This window comes from Oncorhynchus mykiss, chromosome 24, assembly GCF_057628025.1.
Source record: "Oncorhynchus mykiss isolate SJ-2025 chromosome 24, ASM5762802v1, whole genome shotgun sequence".
Classification (NCBI taxonomy): Eukaryota; Metazoa; Chordata; class Actinopteri; order Salmoniformes; family Salmonidae; genus Oncorhynchus; species Oncorhynchus mykiss.
In genome coordinates, this window is record NC_143045.1 from 27,255,497 (window position 1) to 27,271,997 (window position 16,501).

General features: G+C 44.1%; 1 pseudogene across 1 annotated transcript; it reads left to right on the forward strand.

Moving 5' to 3' along the window:
• The first annotated feature begins 8,371 nt into the window (after window positions 1-8,371).
• LOC118944066 (uncharacterized) lies at window positions 8,372-12,613 on the forward strand (annotated as a pseudogene). The gene is made up of 3 exons (XR_005039370.2): window positions 8,372-8,438; window positions 8,753-8,996; window positions 10,417-12,613. The product of XR_005039370.2 is annotated as an uncharacterized LOC118944066 (transcript).
• Window positions 12,614-16,501: the final 3,888 nt, after the last annotated feature.

Here is a 16,501-nt window from a genome sequence, read left to right on the forward strand (position 1 = left end):
ATTGGCTCAAACGCATTAAGAAGGAATGAAATTACACAAATGTACTTTTAACAAGTCACACCTGTTAATTGAAATGCATTCCAGGTGACTAACTTATGAAGCTGGTTAAGAGAAAGCCAAGAGTGTGCAAAGCTGTCATCAAGGCAAAGGGTGGTTTCTTGAAAGCATCTCAAATATAAAATATATTTAGATTTCTTTAACACTTTTTTGGGGGGTTACTGCTAGATTCCATATGTGTTATTTAATTGTTTTGATGTCTTCACTATTATTCTACAATGTAGAAAATAGTAAAAATAAAGAAAACCCCCTGAATGAATAGGTGTGTCCAAACTTTTGTGTGTGTGTGTAAACTCAGCAAAAAGAAACTTCAACTGCGTTTACTTTCTTCAAACTTAACGTGTACATATTTGTATGAACATAACAAGATTCAACAACTGAGACATAAACTGTACCAGTTCCACAGACATGTGACTAACAGAAATGGAACAATGTGTCCTTGAACAAAGGGGGAGTCAAAATAAGAGTAACAGTCAGTATCTGGTGTGGCCACCAGCTGCATTAAGTATTGCCGTGCATCTCCTCCTCATGGACTGCACCTGATTTCCCAGTTCTTGCTGTGAGATGTTACCCCACTCTTCCACCAAGGCACCTGCAAGTTCCTGGACATTTCTGGGGGGAATGGCCCTAGCCCTCACCCTCTGATCCAACAGGTCCCAGACGTGCTCAATGAGATTCAGATCTGGGCTCTTCGCTGGCCATGATAGAACACTGACATTCCTGTCTTGTAGGAAATCAAGCACAGAATGAGCAGCAGAGCCTGAAGGAAAGGGTACCACATGAGGGAGGAGGATGTCTTCCCTGTAACGCATAGCGTTAAGATTGCCTGTAATGACAACAAGCTCAGTCCGATGACACACCACCCCAGGCCATGACGGACTCTCCACCTCCAAATCAATCCCGCTCCAGAGTACAGGTCTCAGTGTAACGCTCATTCCTTCGATGATAAACGCGAATCGACCATCACCCCTGGTGAGACAAACCCGCAACTCGTCAGTGAAGAGCACTTTCTGCCAGTCCTGTTTGGTCCAGCGACGGTGGGTTTGTGCCCATAGGCGACGTTGTTGCCGGTGATGTTTGGTGAGGATCTGCCTTTACAACAGGCCTAAAAGCCCTCAGTCCAGCCTCTCTCAGCCTATTGCGGACAGTCTGAGCACTGATGGAGGGATTGTGCGTTCCTGGTGTAACTCGGGCAGTTGTTGTTACCATCCTGTACCTGCAGGTGTGATGTTCAGGTGTACCGATCCTGTGCAGGTGTTACACGTGGTCTGCCACTGCGAGGACAATCAGCTGTCCGTCCTGTCTCCCTGTAGCGCTGTCTTAGGCGTCTCACAGTACTGACATTGCAATTTATTGCCCTGGCCACATCTGCAGTCCTCATGCTTCCTTGCAGCATGCCTAAGGCACGTTCACGCAGATGAGCAAGCACCCTGACCATCTTTTTTTGTGTTTTTCAGAGTCAGTAGAAAGGCCTCTTTAGTGTCCTACATTTTCATAACAATGACCTTAATTGCCTACCGTCTGTAAGCTGTTAGTGTCTTAACGACCGTTCCACAGGTGCATGTTCATTAAATTGTTTATGGTTAATTTAACAAGCATGGGAAACAGTGTTTAAATCCTTTACAATGAAGATCTGTGAAGTTATTTGGATTTTTATGAATGATCTTTAAAAGACAGGGTCTTGAAAAAGGGACCTTTCTTTTTTGCTGAGTTTTTATATACACAGTTGAAGTCCGAGTTTACATACACCTTAGCCAAATACATTTCAACTCTTTCACAATTCCTGACATTTAATCCAAGTATCAATTCCTTATTTTAGGTCAGTTAGGATCACACCTTTTATTTTAAGAATGTGAAATGTCAGAATAATAATAGAGGGAATGATTTATTTCAGCTTAAATGTATTTCTTCACATTCCCAGTGGGTTAGAAGTTTACATACACTCACTTAGTATTTGGTAGCACTGCCTTTAAATTGTTTAACTTGCGTCAAACGTTTTGGGTAGCATTCCACAAGCTTCCCACAATAAGTTGGGTGAATTTTGGCCCATTCCTCCTGACAGAGCTGGTGTAACTGAGTCAGGGGTGTAGGCCTCCTTGCTCACATACACTTTTTCAGATCTGCCCACAAATTTTCTATAGGATTGAGATCAGGGCTTTGTGATGGCCATTCCAATACCATAATTTGTTGTCCTTTAGCCATTGTGCCACAACTTTGGAAGTATGCTTGGGGTCATTGTCCATTTGGAAGACCCATTTGCGACCAAGCTTTAACTTCCTGACTGATGTCTTGAGATGTTGCTTCAATATATCCACATAATTGTCCTACCTCATGATGTCATCTATTTTGTGAAGTGCACCAGTCCCTCCTGCAGCAAAGCACCCCCACAACATGATGCTAGTGTTCTTCGGCTTGCAAGCCTCCCCCTTTTTCCTCCAAACGTAGCGATGGTCGTTATGTCCAAACAGTTCTATTTTTGTTCCATCAGACCAGAGGACATTTCTCCAAAAAGTACGATCTTTGTCCCCATGTGCAATTGCAAACCGTAGTCTGGCCTTTTTTACGGTGGTTTTGGAGCAGTGGCTCGTTCCTTGCTAAGCGCCCTCTCATGTTACGTCGATATAGGACTCATTTTACTGTGGATATAGATACTTTTGTTGCCGTTACCTCCAGCATATTCACAAGGTCCTTTGCTGTTATTCTGGGAATGATTTGCACTTTTCGCACCACAGTACGTTAATCTCTAGGAGACAGAACGTGTCTCCTTCCTGAGAGGTATGACGGATATATATATATATACACACACACACACACTCCAGAAAATCACATTGTAGGATTTTGAATGAATTTATTTGCAAATTTTGGTGGAAAATAAGTATTTGGTCATTAACAAAAGTTTATCTCAATACTTTGTTATATACCCTTTGTTGGCAATGACAGAGGTCAAATGTTTTCTGTAAGTCTTCCCAAGGTTTTCACACACTGTTGCTGGTATTTTGGCCCATTCCTCCATGCATATCCCCTCTAGAGCAGTGATGTTTTGGGGCTGTTGCTGGGCAACACGGACTTTCAACTCCCTCCAAAGATTTTCTATGGGGTTGAGATCTGGAGACTGGCTAGGCCACTCCAGGACCTTGAAATGCTTCTTACGAAGCCACTCCTTCGTTGCCCGGGCGGTGTGTTTGGGATCATTGTCATGCTGAAAGACCCATCCACGTTTCATCTTCAATGCCCTTGCTGATGGAGGTTTTCACTCAAAATTTCACGATACATGGCCCCATTCATTCTTTCCTTTACACGGATCAGTCGTCCTGGTCCCTTTGCAGAAAAACAGCCCCAAAGCATGATGTTTCCACCCCCATGCTTCACAGTAGGTATGGTGTTCTTTGGATGCAACTCAGCATTCTTTGTCCTCCAAACACAACGAGTTGAGTTTTTACCAAAAAGTTATATTTTGGTTTCATCTGACTATATGACATTCTCCCAATCTTCTTCTGGATCATCCAAATGCTCTCTAGCAAACTTCAGACGGGCCTGGACATGTACTGGCTTAAGCAGGGGGACACATCTGGCACTGCAGGATTTGAGTCCCTGGTGGCGTAGTGTGTTACTGATGGTAGGCTTTGTTACTTTGGTCCCAGCTCTCTGCAGGTCATTCACTAGGTCCACCCGTGTGGTTCTGGGATTTTTGTTCACCGTTCTTGTGATCATTTTGACCCCACGGGGTGAGATCTTGCGTGGAGCCCCAGATCGAGGGAGATTATCAGTGGTCTTGTATGTCTTCCATTTCCTAATAATTGCTCCCACAGTTGATTTCTTCAAACCAGCTGCTTACCTATTGCAGATTCAGTCTTCCCAGCCTGGTGCAGGTCTACAATTTTGTTTCTGGTGTCCTTTGACATCTCTTTGGTCTTGGCCATAGTGGAGTTTGGAGTGTGACTGTTTGAGGTTGTGGACAGCTGTCTTTTATACTGATAACAAGTTCAAACAGGTGCCATTAATACAGGGAACGAGTGGAGGACAGAGGAGCCTCTTAAAGAAGAAGTTACAGGTCTGTGAGAGCCAGAAATCTTGCTTGTTTGCAGGTGACCAAATACTTATTTTCCACCATAATTTACAAATAAATTCATAAAAAAATCCTACAATGTGATTTTCTGGATTTTTTTTCTCATTTTGTCTGTCATAGTTGAGGTGTACCTATGATGAAAATTACAGGCCTCTCATCTTTTTAAGTGGGAGAACTTGCACAATTGGTGGCTGACTAAATAATTTCTTGCCCCACTGTGTGTGTGTGTATATATATGTGTGTGTGTGTATGTATGTATGTATGTATGTATGTATGTATGTGTGTATATATATATATATATATATATATATATATATATATATATATATATATATATATATATATATATATATATATATATATTACTGCTCAAAAAAATAAAGGGAACACAAACAACACAATGTAACCAAGTCAATCACACTTCTGTGAAATCAAACTGTCCACTTAGGAAGCAAATTCCACATGCTGTTGTGCAAATGGAATAGACAACAGGTGGAAATTATAGGCAATTAGCAAAACACCCCCAATAAAGGAGTGGTTCTGCAGGTGGTGACCACAGACCACTTCTCAGTTCCTATGCTTCCTGGCTGATGTTTTGGTCACTTTTGAATGCTGGCGGTGCTTTCAGTCTAGTGGTAGCATGAGACGGAGTCTACAACCCACACAAGTGGCTCAGGTAGTGCAGCTCATCCAGTATGGCACATCAATGCAAGCTGTGGCAAGAAGGTTTGCTGTGTCTGTCAGTGTAGTGTCCAGAGCATTGAGGCGCTACCAGGAGACAGGCCAGTACATCAGGAGACGTGGAGGAGGCCGTAGAAGGGCAACAACCCAGCAGCAGGACCGCTACCTCCACCTTTGTGCAAGGAGGAGCACTGCCAGAGCCCTGCAAAATGACCTCCAGCAGGCCACAAATGTGCATGTGTCTGCTCAAACGGTCAGAAACTGACTCCATGAGGGTGGTATGAGGGCCCGACGTCCACAGGTGGGGGTTGTGCTTACAGCCCAACACCGTGCAGGACGTTTGGCATTTGCCAGAGAACACCAAGATTGGCAAATTCGCCACTGGCGCCCTGTGCTCTTCACAGATGAAAGCAGGTTCACACTGAGCACGTGACAGTCTGGAGATGCCGTGGAGAACGTTCTGCTGCCTGCAACATCCTCCAGCATGACCGGTTTGGCGGTGGGTCAGTCATGGTGTGGGGTGGCATTTCTTTGGGGGGCCGCACAGCCCTCCATGTGCTCGCCAGAGGTAGCCTGACTGCCATTAGGTACCGAGATGAGATCCTCAGACCCCTTGTGAGACCATATGCTGGTGCGGTTGGCCCTGGGTTCCTCTTAATGCAGGACAATGCTAGACCTCATGTGGCTGGAGTGTGTCAGCAGTTATTGCAAGAGGAAGGCATTGATGCTATGGACTGGCCTGCCCATTCCCCAGACCTGAATCCAAGTGAGCACATCTGGGACATCATGTCTCGCTCCATCCACTAACGCCACGTTGCACCACAGACTGTCCAGGAGTTGGTGGATGCTTTAGTCCAGGTCTGGGAAGAGATCCCTCAGGAGACCATCCGCCACCTCATCAGGAGCATGCCCAGGCGTTGTAGGGAGGTCATACAGGCACGTGGAGGCCACACACACTACTGAGCCTCATTTTGACTTGATTTAAGGACATTACATCAAAGTTGGATCAGCCTGTAGTGTGGTTTTCCACTTTCATTTTGAGTGTGACTCCAAATCCAGACCTCCATGGGTTGATAAGTTTGATTTCCATTGATAATTTGTGTGATTTTGTTGTCAGCACATATATATTCCATTCATTCAGATCTAGGATGTGTTCTTTTAGTGTTCCCTTTATTTTTTTGAGCAGTGTATATATGAATGTCACTTTTATCCAAATGGGTGCATACATTTTTACCTACAGGGGGTCCTAGGAATCAAACCCACTGTCCTTGCATTGCAAGCGTCATGCTCTTCCAACTGAGCTCCCTCTTTATTGTCCTGTCTCCATTCTATCCTCCTCCTACCCCTCCTCCGTCCTCCACACTTTCACCCCAGAAGCCCACTTTGAGCTGGCCCTGGTGTTGTGGAGTGGCCCAAGGAACAATGGCCCCACCAGCCCATATGGAGACAAAGTGTAACCACGGTGATGGAGCTGTGGCAGATCTTTATATTCCCATCATGTAGCAAAAACCCTTTCAGATAATTCATGTAGTACAGCAGGAGACGCGGAGAGAGGGGAAGATTAAGGAAAAGGTTTGCATGACAAATTAATGTCTGTGTGTGACCATTACATTAATCCCTAGTGTGTGTGTGTGCTCAGTGGGCCAGCCTTACTGGTGTCTTTACGTAAAGCCATAACCATGGCAATGCCAAGCAGTGTCCAATAAAAGGCTGCCTTGCTGTCTGTCTGCCTTGCCAACCTACGTAGCACAGCATGCTCAACATCAGCAGATGGAGATAGATGGAAGATCGAGGTGGGAGAAAAGGACAGGAATATGTCTAACGTCTCACCCTCCATCGAGTGGAGCCCTCTGTGAATGCAGCCTGCTGTATCATCCATCTATGTGGGGGACATGTTTGGTCTGTTAAAGAAGAGGATCTTTCATTTACCAGAGTTAGGTATCTTTGTGATCTGTTGAGGAAAAATCTCTTTGATATGTGCTAGAAAAGGATGACTGTACAGTGGGGATCTCTCCTCATTGTGTGTTTCTGAGGAGGATCGTTTGTGTCTTTTGTGTTGGCCAAGGCTCTCGGAATAATAGTTAATAGGATACTGTGGCTACATGTTACATTGCATCAGCCCATAGAAAATACGTGATTCAGGGATGGCCCCCTCACTATTTGAATCGTCAACAGTACATGTTGACTATGCTGACCTTTGTTTTGGTGAAGACTAAAAAATAATTGCATGACAAGGGTGATAGGATGATATTGAGCTATAAATGCATTGAACTCAACATCTGTCAATAATGCTAAAGACACCACCCTGTCTTGACGGAACACTACAAAAGAACGACAAGCGACAGGGTGAGGAAGAGGAACAAGAGGAGGAACAAGAGGAGGAACAGAAGGGAGAATAAAAGGTTCATTCATCATGATTTTGACGTTGCCCTTCTCCTACCATGCTCCCATACCCTGTGTGGGTGCTGTGTCGGGCGTGGGGAGGGGGCAGGGTGATGTGTACTAAGTGAGGAAGGGGTGTGCCATGCTTCCCAAGGTGGCACCCGTTCTGCCCACCACCGCTCTATCAGTCCCCCTATGTGTGCCGTTTTGTGCCCTTGCTGTTGCCACCCTGTGGAGCCGCCATGCTGGGAGTGGGCTTCTGCCACCTGCTGCCTGCCTCCCGACCCCTGGGTGGACAGCCAGTAGAGCTGGGGAACAGGCGGAAGGAGGGACGAAGGCCTTCTCACAGGTAAGGAAGCTTATTTTCTTTTCAGGTAGGATAGTTAGACATCTTTGTTTTAGACAAGTGAGAGGCACACAAGTCTTATGGTTGCTCAATCTTGTCCCATTGCCCTATTCAATCTTCAGATTAATATAGGTCACACCCTCCAAGTGACCCAGTGACTGAACACTCCCTGACTCACCTTCCCATTCTTTCCCACCCCACTAATCCCACCTGCAGGGGAATCCATTCGTCAGGGACACAGGGGATGTCAAGGACCAGAGCACTGCTGCATATGGTGAGTGAAATGGCACCTTGGCAGCAGTGGAGGCTGCTGAGGGGAGGACGGCTAATAATAATGGGTGGAACAGCAAATGGAATGGCATCAACCACATAGAAACCATGTGAACCACATAGAAACCATGTGAACCACATAGAAACCATGTGAACCACATAGAAACCATGTGAACCACTTAGAAATCATGTGAACCACATAGAAACCATATGAACCACATAGAAACCATATGTTTGATGTATTTGCTACCATTCCGCTCCAGCCATTACCACGAGCCCGTCCTCCCCAATTAAAGTGCCACCAATCTCCTGTGCTTGGCAGTTAGTCTAGGTCAGACACATTCTGTAGGCTCCAGGTTTAAACTGGGAGGCATGCCAGATAGTTATTGTTGTTGTGGTTACTCTGTTTCTTCAGTGTTGGGTTTCTGGTTCTTCTAAATACTGGTAAACGTCATGGGAAAGTGAGAATAAATGGGTCAAGGATAATCTGGCATTCTTACATCCCTACATGCTTTAAAGGGCGCCAACTGTTTTGTGGGCTGTTTTAACTCTCTGTTCTCTGTGTATCCATGGATACAGGCTCACCACTGGAGGGTGCTATAGACCTACAAGAGGAAGAGATGGAACAGTCTGTCAGTGAGTCCAATGCAATACTCTTTATCCAAGAATGTATTGATATACTGTGTAGAACAGTGGAGGCTGCTGACGGAAGGATGGCTCATAATAATGGATAGAATGGAGTGAATGGTATCAAATGAAACACATAAAAACCAAGTGGTTGATACCATTCCATTTACTCCATTCCAGACATTATTATGAGCCATCCTCCCCTCAGCATCCTTTACTGGTGTAGAAGAAGAGTACAAATACACATCTTATTATTTACAATGCCCCTGATTAGAGTAAATCAGGTTTCACCTTCTCTTTTGTCCTAATCTCTCCTTTCCCAGGTCTGACGTTCACCCTGGATCCCTCTGCTGCTGCTCCATCCCTCCACCTCCTCCCTCACTGTGACCTACCACGGACCAAGCCCTCCGTCACTACCCTCTCATCACCATAGCAACAGGGTCACTGGTTCAGTATCCCAGGAGTCTTCCCCTCAGCTCCTCCCTCAGGTGTGTGGGGACGTGGTCATCGTCAGGGGTCAGTTTTACTGGGAGGAGGATGTCTGCAACAGCACTCTGTATAGGATAGGTGAGGATGTGCACTCTACTCCACCTGGCCATGAGTTAATGGTAGTGGCAGAACAAGTAAAAAACACTGCTTTGATTACAATACTCTTAGCCTCTGGCATGCTGATATATTTCTACTGACAGATGGGCTACATTTCTTACACATAATCATGTGGCGGTTGTAGCCTACAAATACATACAGGCAGTCTTGTGCAAATACTCCCACACACTCATAATATTGTCCCTAGGACATACATGACACAGGCTCTGTCCTACATAAAGTTCATTCACGTCCTTTAACTCTGCTCTGTGGTGCCGCCTGGTGGTGAACAGGATGTCAGCATGGATTTCCCAGCGCTTGGCTGAACCACTAACAATTAAATAATTTCTTTAACAATTTCATTTTGGCTTACAAAGCATATTGACATCTGCTCTCTGTAAACAACAGAAACTCTAATAATTTGGCCCAGCAACAAGCCATAAACAATCTGTTGATTTGAATCAAATATGACAGAAATGTGCAGCTTCATCATTAACTGTAGAGAGTCAGGCCAAATGCCTATTAGTGGTTGTTGACCAGGATGACTGGCACTGTCGACCGAACATGGGATGGGAACAGCATTGATATTTTACATATTATTGCTCACTCGTGCCTATCCCACATGAAAAAAATACTATGGTTTACTATAGAATGCTACAGTACTTACTATAGAATGTTGTAGTATACTATTGTAAATACTACAGTATACTACAGACCACAAACACTCCAGTAAATACTACAATAATCTTCGCAAAAACACTACTGTAATTACTATAGTATATACTACAGTATTTCATTTGCATATACCCAGCACATTCCCCTCCTATATCCCAATTTGTTCCACCCATAAGTGAGAGATGTTTCTCTCTTATGGGTGGCACCAATATTATTGTGTTCCCTACATAGAAAAGAGCAGAAGCTGACTGTCCATTCAGACCTCAGTTCTACTTACCTACTGTATAGGTTATGGAAAATTTGCTCTTTAAATGTTTTGTCCATTAGGGTTCCACAAGTATTTTACAGTCTGCAAAAATACTACAGTAATTACTATAGTATATTGTTTTTCTTACTACGATTTTTATACCATAGTAAACTAACAACTACAGTCTTCATGGGGTCTTCCTGGGGCATACATATAACAACTTTTTGTTTTTAAGTACAAACGGCTGCCACGCACTGCCGCTACTAAATGCATATAGGGGAAACACTGTGGGTGCCTGGGGGCCAGTTTGTTCCTGCTCCAATCAACATGTTTTAGTCAGGCCAAACGAGGCAACAACTATGTAGCTTTGTTGAGTGCAGAAAAAGTTGGACATAAAGACCACCCCGTTTCATAATGACATTGCAATGTTTATTCGCACAATATTTAAAGACATAAGTTCCTTTCCTATTTTCCATACAGGAGTGAGCTCATTGGACGATGCTTGCGGCTGGTGACTTGAAAGGCGGGGCTTGTCCTTCTCCACTGTGTACGATAGCTGTCGGGAGCCCTTACTGCCCACTCGCTTCAGCAACGCTGGGGTGCGTCCCGCTCTGGGGCTGGGCCAGGGCAGGCTGAGGCTCCGCTGTGGCCTACCCCCTCCACCCCACATCTTCCTCAGCCGAGCGTCCGCCGCGTCCACTGGTGGGGGTCGCTGGCGCAGAGACATGCCCTTCCAGTCTGTTAGGGCGGTCATCCAGAAGTTTGAGGAGCTGGCGATGTCAGATTCTGACTCGGGGCTGGTGTCCAGTTTTGGGTCGTCCTGCTCCACTCTGGCCTCCTTGGCCGAAGCAGGCCCAGGTCTAGGCTTCAGCCTCAGCCCAGGAGCAGCTTGCCATCCTGGGCAAGAGGGGAAGGGGGCTTGGGCAGAGTAACATGTGGAGGACAGATGGGATTGTACCTTGTACAATGATGGGCCTCTACCCGCTGGTGATAGGAGCAAACTACTACCACATCACATTACAAATAGGTTTTTATAAGGTTGGTGATGACACTGTGTCACAAATTTGGGATAAACTTGTGAGATGGAAGGGCCATTCTTCTGCTTTATGATAGGAGAAAACCATTTTGCATGAGCTTGATCTTTGGATGACTAATTTCTCATCTCTGAGGAACTCTGTGACTTTCTCATCAGTGTGATTGTGACCTAGTAGTTTACTTTCTCCCCAGGACGCTGGGCTTCCTCTCAGCTACACAACCCCCAGAGGTTTGGGGCTGGGCCCGGGCTGTCTGTAGGAGGAGGAGGATTTCTCACTGGGGGTCCCACACTCTGGTGTGGGGGTTGATGGTAGGACAGTAGGGTTGATACGGGTGGTGGCGGTGTGTGTGAGGATGTGAGGTGTGGGAGTCAGTGGCAGGGACACTACCAGTGTTAACACTGGGTCACAAAGACAAGTGGTAAAGTACATTTATCCAGTGGTGTGTGTGTGTGTGTGTTTCTCCCTCTGCCCCATCTTGTCTCTCCATGATCTCTCTGTTTTCTCTTTTTTTCTGCTTTTTGCATGTTCTGGAAAGGACAATCCAATCATTTGGTCAGACCACCCAAGTTTTAAATCACATTGTAAAAATTTAAAAAAATCCACCAAATTAAAACAACCATCAATCACGGGAAGAGCCGTTTGTACCCGTGGAGAGGAGAAAACAAGAAGTCCACCGAGTTGGGCTGGGCCAATAATTTAATTCATTGACGTGCTACTTGTCACGCATCTTCAGGGAACATAATTACGCACAAAAGACTGCGTCAGTATCAGTGGAATAATTCGGAAGAGACGGTTGGTCTGTGAGTCAAATGCGCTGTTACACTGTCGCCCCCCGAAACACTAATCTTGATGACTGTGTTGATGTTTAATGGTCGAGGTATTTACCGCAGGAATAAAAATGTGTGTACTGCGGCCAGTTATCACTGGGTTCTCGACTCTTGAGAACTATCAACTTTCCAAAGCCGCTTAAAATAAAGTGTGGAAGTAATCTCACTCTTATAAACAAAATTAGAAGGGGTAATGCAGAATTCAAAGGCACTCAGTAATGAGGTTTCTGTCGGGGTGGGATTCAAGCTTGGTGTTTGCTTATCGAGGGGGGAGCAGATCTGTAAGCAACACGGGAACAGCTGTAGAGAAGAACAGAACCACATAGACCCTGAACGTTACATACAGTACTGTAGGTGTCAGTGAGTTATTATTTTGGTGCCAACGTTTAGGCCGAGTACTATAACGGACACAACGGTCTGGTAACATTAGAGAATCAAGACTAGGCCTAAACTACTATATAATATCACATATATACAGCAGGCTGCTACAGTGACGACTTGGAGTGACGCAATTGTACAAGCCTAAAGTGAGAGATATCACAGTTGGATCCGAGGTGTCAAAGACAAGTGGTGTTGTGTCCCCGTCCTCCCCACGTTTCCATGCCAATGGCTTCTGGTCGCTAATTGCATGGATGGCAATAATTAGACTCACACTCTCCATCTAGGGAACCCTCGAAAATGGATTGTGAGAAAAAGACAACCAGGAGCACCAATTTAATTCGCACCCCCGTCCACTTTCATTTAGCCGTTTCGGCAGTGTATGCGTATTGATTCCGAGCGTTTATACATGAATAAACATGAATTCTAACCAGACCGGCATTTACATTTTGAGTGGCTTTTCTCTACTTTCCATTGCTAGGAGTAACACAAGAATTAGCCTGACAACACCAGGTCATGTAGGCCTGGTTGGTCTTATTACCATCATTATCAACATCAGCATAACATTAGCTATAAAGACATCATCCCTTACCGTTTTGTTGTTCTGTCAGTTGCCATTAAGAACCAAATTGGAGGCAGCAAAAGGTTCTTCCCCGAGACACATCCTGGTTTCAATTGACCTCATAATGTGTCAGTGTAGATGATTAGTGCTGAATATGACCGATTTATATTTCATCATGTATAAGTTTAATTTATAAACACTGGCATGACTATTCAATCACTGGCATGTTATTATTTTTTCCATCATTAGGCTAAATAATATCCACCTCCTCCAAGAGTCATATTAAGGATTTTATCAAGGGTAAAATAAAATGAGTCATCGTATTTCTGACGACGCTCTATAAAAGTGAACTAATCAGTGAGCAACTTTCCTTTTTTCTGAGTTGTTCTTGAGAAACAAAATTCCGTCTCGATGTCTGGACTTGATAAAGCGAGCAGTGGTCCAAGGAGAGCGCGGGAGACAGGATGTCCATACTCCATTCAGCGCATTTGTTCTGGTTTGTTTCACGACATTTACACTCGAGTCAGAAATGATTGAGACTGGAATGTAAATTATAATTAAGGACATCAGGCATATTACCAAACAAATCCATCTCTCAGGTGCCACAGCGGGTTAAATGTGCGTGCGTAAAAGAGGGACTGAAATTGTAGTGACCTCGTTGTCGACCTCTGCCATTTGATCAGTGTACATAAAACCGTGATGTGGAACAGGTGGTGTTGGGGGCGCCCTGTAACCGGTTGGTACACATCTGCCAGGCTATCTGCTCCCCCTTCTCGCTGTATATTCGACTGGGCTGGTATATTCACACCTCCCAGTATAATCCAACCAGCAAACAGGATGTGGTCCCGAACGTGTGCCAGTCAGACGGAAAGAGGATGGAGTGAGGGTTTCTGGGGTAGTAGGCCTACACAAATGAAACATGCGCTGCTGCGTTTATGCACTTTCGGCTGTCTGTATTCGACACCATCAGCAAATACACAGGGAAGAGGCATGATTGCATCAAAAGCAACAATATGTTCTCACATAGGCCTATATAGCGTCTCTGTTTCTTTGATCGGGTCCTATTTTAGGCCTCGGGTGTGTCCTATCTTCAGGGAGAACATATTACACAACACTTTGACTATAAAAATAGGCATGGTGTCTGGTTTATATTAGGTTGGGTCTTATCGGAATTGTAACCTTATCACTCTCATAAAACGCTGGTCACGGTTAATCGATTGTATTAGAACGCAATCAATGTTTTTTGGCATATGACTTCAGACGCGTGCGCTCTCTCTTTCCTTTTCCCTCTCATTTTCTCTTCCTCTCGCTCATCTCTTCTTTAAATGAAACCACTAGTCAAGGCTTAGGGGAACGACTGTAAACTCCTGGCTAAGCTACTTTCATTCTTGAAGTGGGTGCGAGAATGAGACTCACTTTTTTAAAATCGGCAGGTAAGGACAAACTCTACACTAGCTACTGAGGTGGAGAGACTACTTTTCAACCCTGAATCCGTTACTTTTACCTATACAATAATAGGAGGCTGTACAATAGACCCAATAATATGTGCAACATTAAAGAAGGTATTACAACACCCAGAATCTATAAACCAGATGTTGTATTATCTCAGGCATGTCCACACACACACACACATCATTTTTGGAATTCAGAAAAGTACACCTACTGTGTAGCAATCCATGTGTGTGGGGAAATACACAAAAGCTCCCCTCATTACTCTGAGTGTGACCCGCATAATATAAATGTGTGGTGTTACCTCCAATTGACAATTCGCTAGCCAGTCTAATGAATTGGTCCGTGCAGCAATAAATAAAAGCGGCGGTTATCACTTCGTGATGAAGTGCAAATAGACCATCATCGATTCCATTTCACGGGTGCGCGAAGTGAACGGAGGAGAGGGGAACCCGCGTGTGAATTCACTCACCTAAATGGAAGTCTCTCACAGCCACATAATGTGACATATGCATAAAAATTGCACGCTGTCCTCACACATACAACTTCTCTAGCTCCAACAGTGCAGTAATATCTAGCAATACAAAACAATATACACAAATCTCAAAATAAATTAAAAGAAGGAAATGAAGAAATAACAGAACAAACAATGTCAGGAATATAAAATGTAATGTATCTACACTACCAGTCAAATGTGTGGACACCTACTCAAGGGTTTAAAAAAAATAAAATGTAAACTATTTTCTACATTGTGGAATAATAGTGAAGACTTCAAAACTATGAAATAAAACATGGAATCATGTAGTAACCAAAACAGTGTTAAACAAATCCAAATATATTTTTGACTGGTACTGTATTTCTGTACTTTATATGTACTTTCACCACCAAACTGGCATGTCAGATCTGTACTTTTTCAAAAATAATGTTTATTTGCTCTTCAATTTCGGCTACAATGTCTGTCTATAGCATAAACACAAGGGGACAAAATAAGTCCGTTTTATTCCAATGCTTTGACAGATATTTAGGTCCACCTACACTGGCGCTGGGGAACTAGCCATAAATACAAACGGATGCAGAAAATATAATGCAATTTTATTCAAATAGCCTAAGATTGGTGCTGGCACAATCATATAATAATACAACCGACAATTATAGACAATAACCATGGACCCCAAAAAATATATTGACATAATTGTCTTAATATATTAATTTTAGGAGAAGAGGGGATTCAACTTCATACCGTATGTAAGTAGATCTAGCTTACCCAATAGCAGTTTTTCATTTTTACAGTTTTTTTTATGAGTAGAACACCACAGTTGGGAGGAAAAGCTTAATTCGTGTTTTGAAGGGTGTCGCCAAAGCTGTGTTGTATGCATTAGGTATGATGTCACATTTTCAGAGATGCATTATTAAAAATCTATATATATTTTAACTAGACAAGTCAGTTAAGAACAAATTCTTATTTACAATGACGGCCTACCGGGGAACAGTGGGTTAACTGCCATTGCACGACTGATTTTTACCTTGTCAGCTCGGGGATTCGATCCAGCAACAATTCTGTTACTGGCCCAACACTCTAACCACTAGGCTACCTGCCGCCCCAAACACAATTATGATGCATTAGGCCTACAAATTCAAAAAATGTTTCGACAATAACCGTTACCCAAAATGTAATAATCGTCACAGCCCTACCTAAGACTTTAGAAGACTTTAATTTGGATAAAGGCCTATGCTTCGAGACATCGTTGTCCCTTTCTTTTCATAGTTGTTGTTTATAGCACTTGTTAGAGCCAGGGTCATTCGGGCAGAATAGGGGACGTGCTGGTTTCTTATTGAATGGGATAGGTTATCGCCATTGAGTATATTGTATCGTCATGTTTAGCATGTGGATGGATTGGGGAGGGTTTAGAGGCGAGAGACCTGCACCGTTTCCGGAGCGCGACAGACAAAGCTACAATCAGTGATAGATACATGGTTCTTCTCTAGCAGCACCCCCCCCCCCCCCCCCCCCCCAAGTTTAAAATGTGTTATTATGTGCCATTATTATTTTGATTAATCTTATCATTATTCATTATTATATTATCATCATATTATGTCTAATTGGGTGTGGTTGTCCTGTACTTGCACTCACAAAGGGATCATTACTGTTCGACAGAATGACTGAATGGCGAGACTCTTGCTGTGAACTTATTCAAATAAATCTCCGTGCGCACTTCACTGTAAACTTGACCCGCCGAGCGCTCGTGATGCCTCGGTAGGGACCATGCCTGAAGCCTCTTGCACGCATTCTCACACCTATGGAACATGGAGGA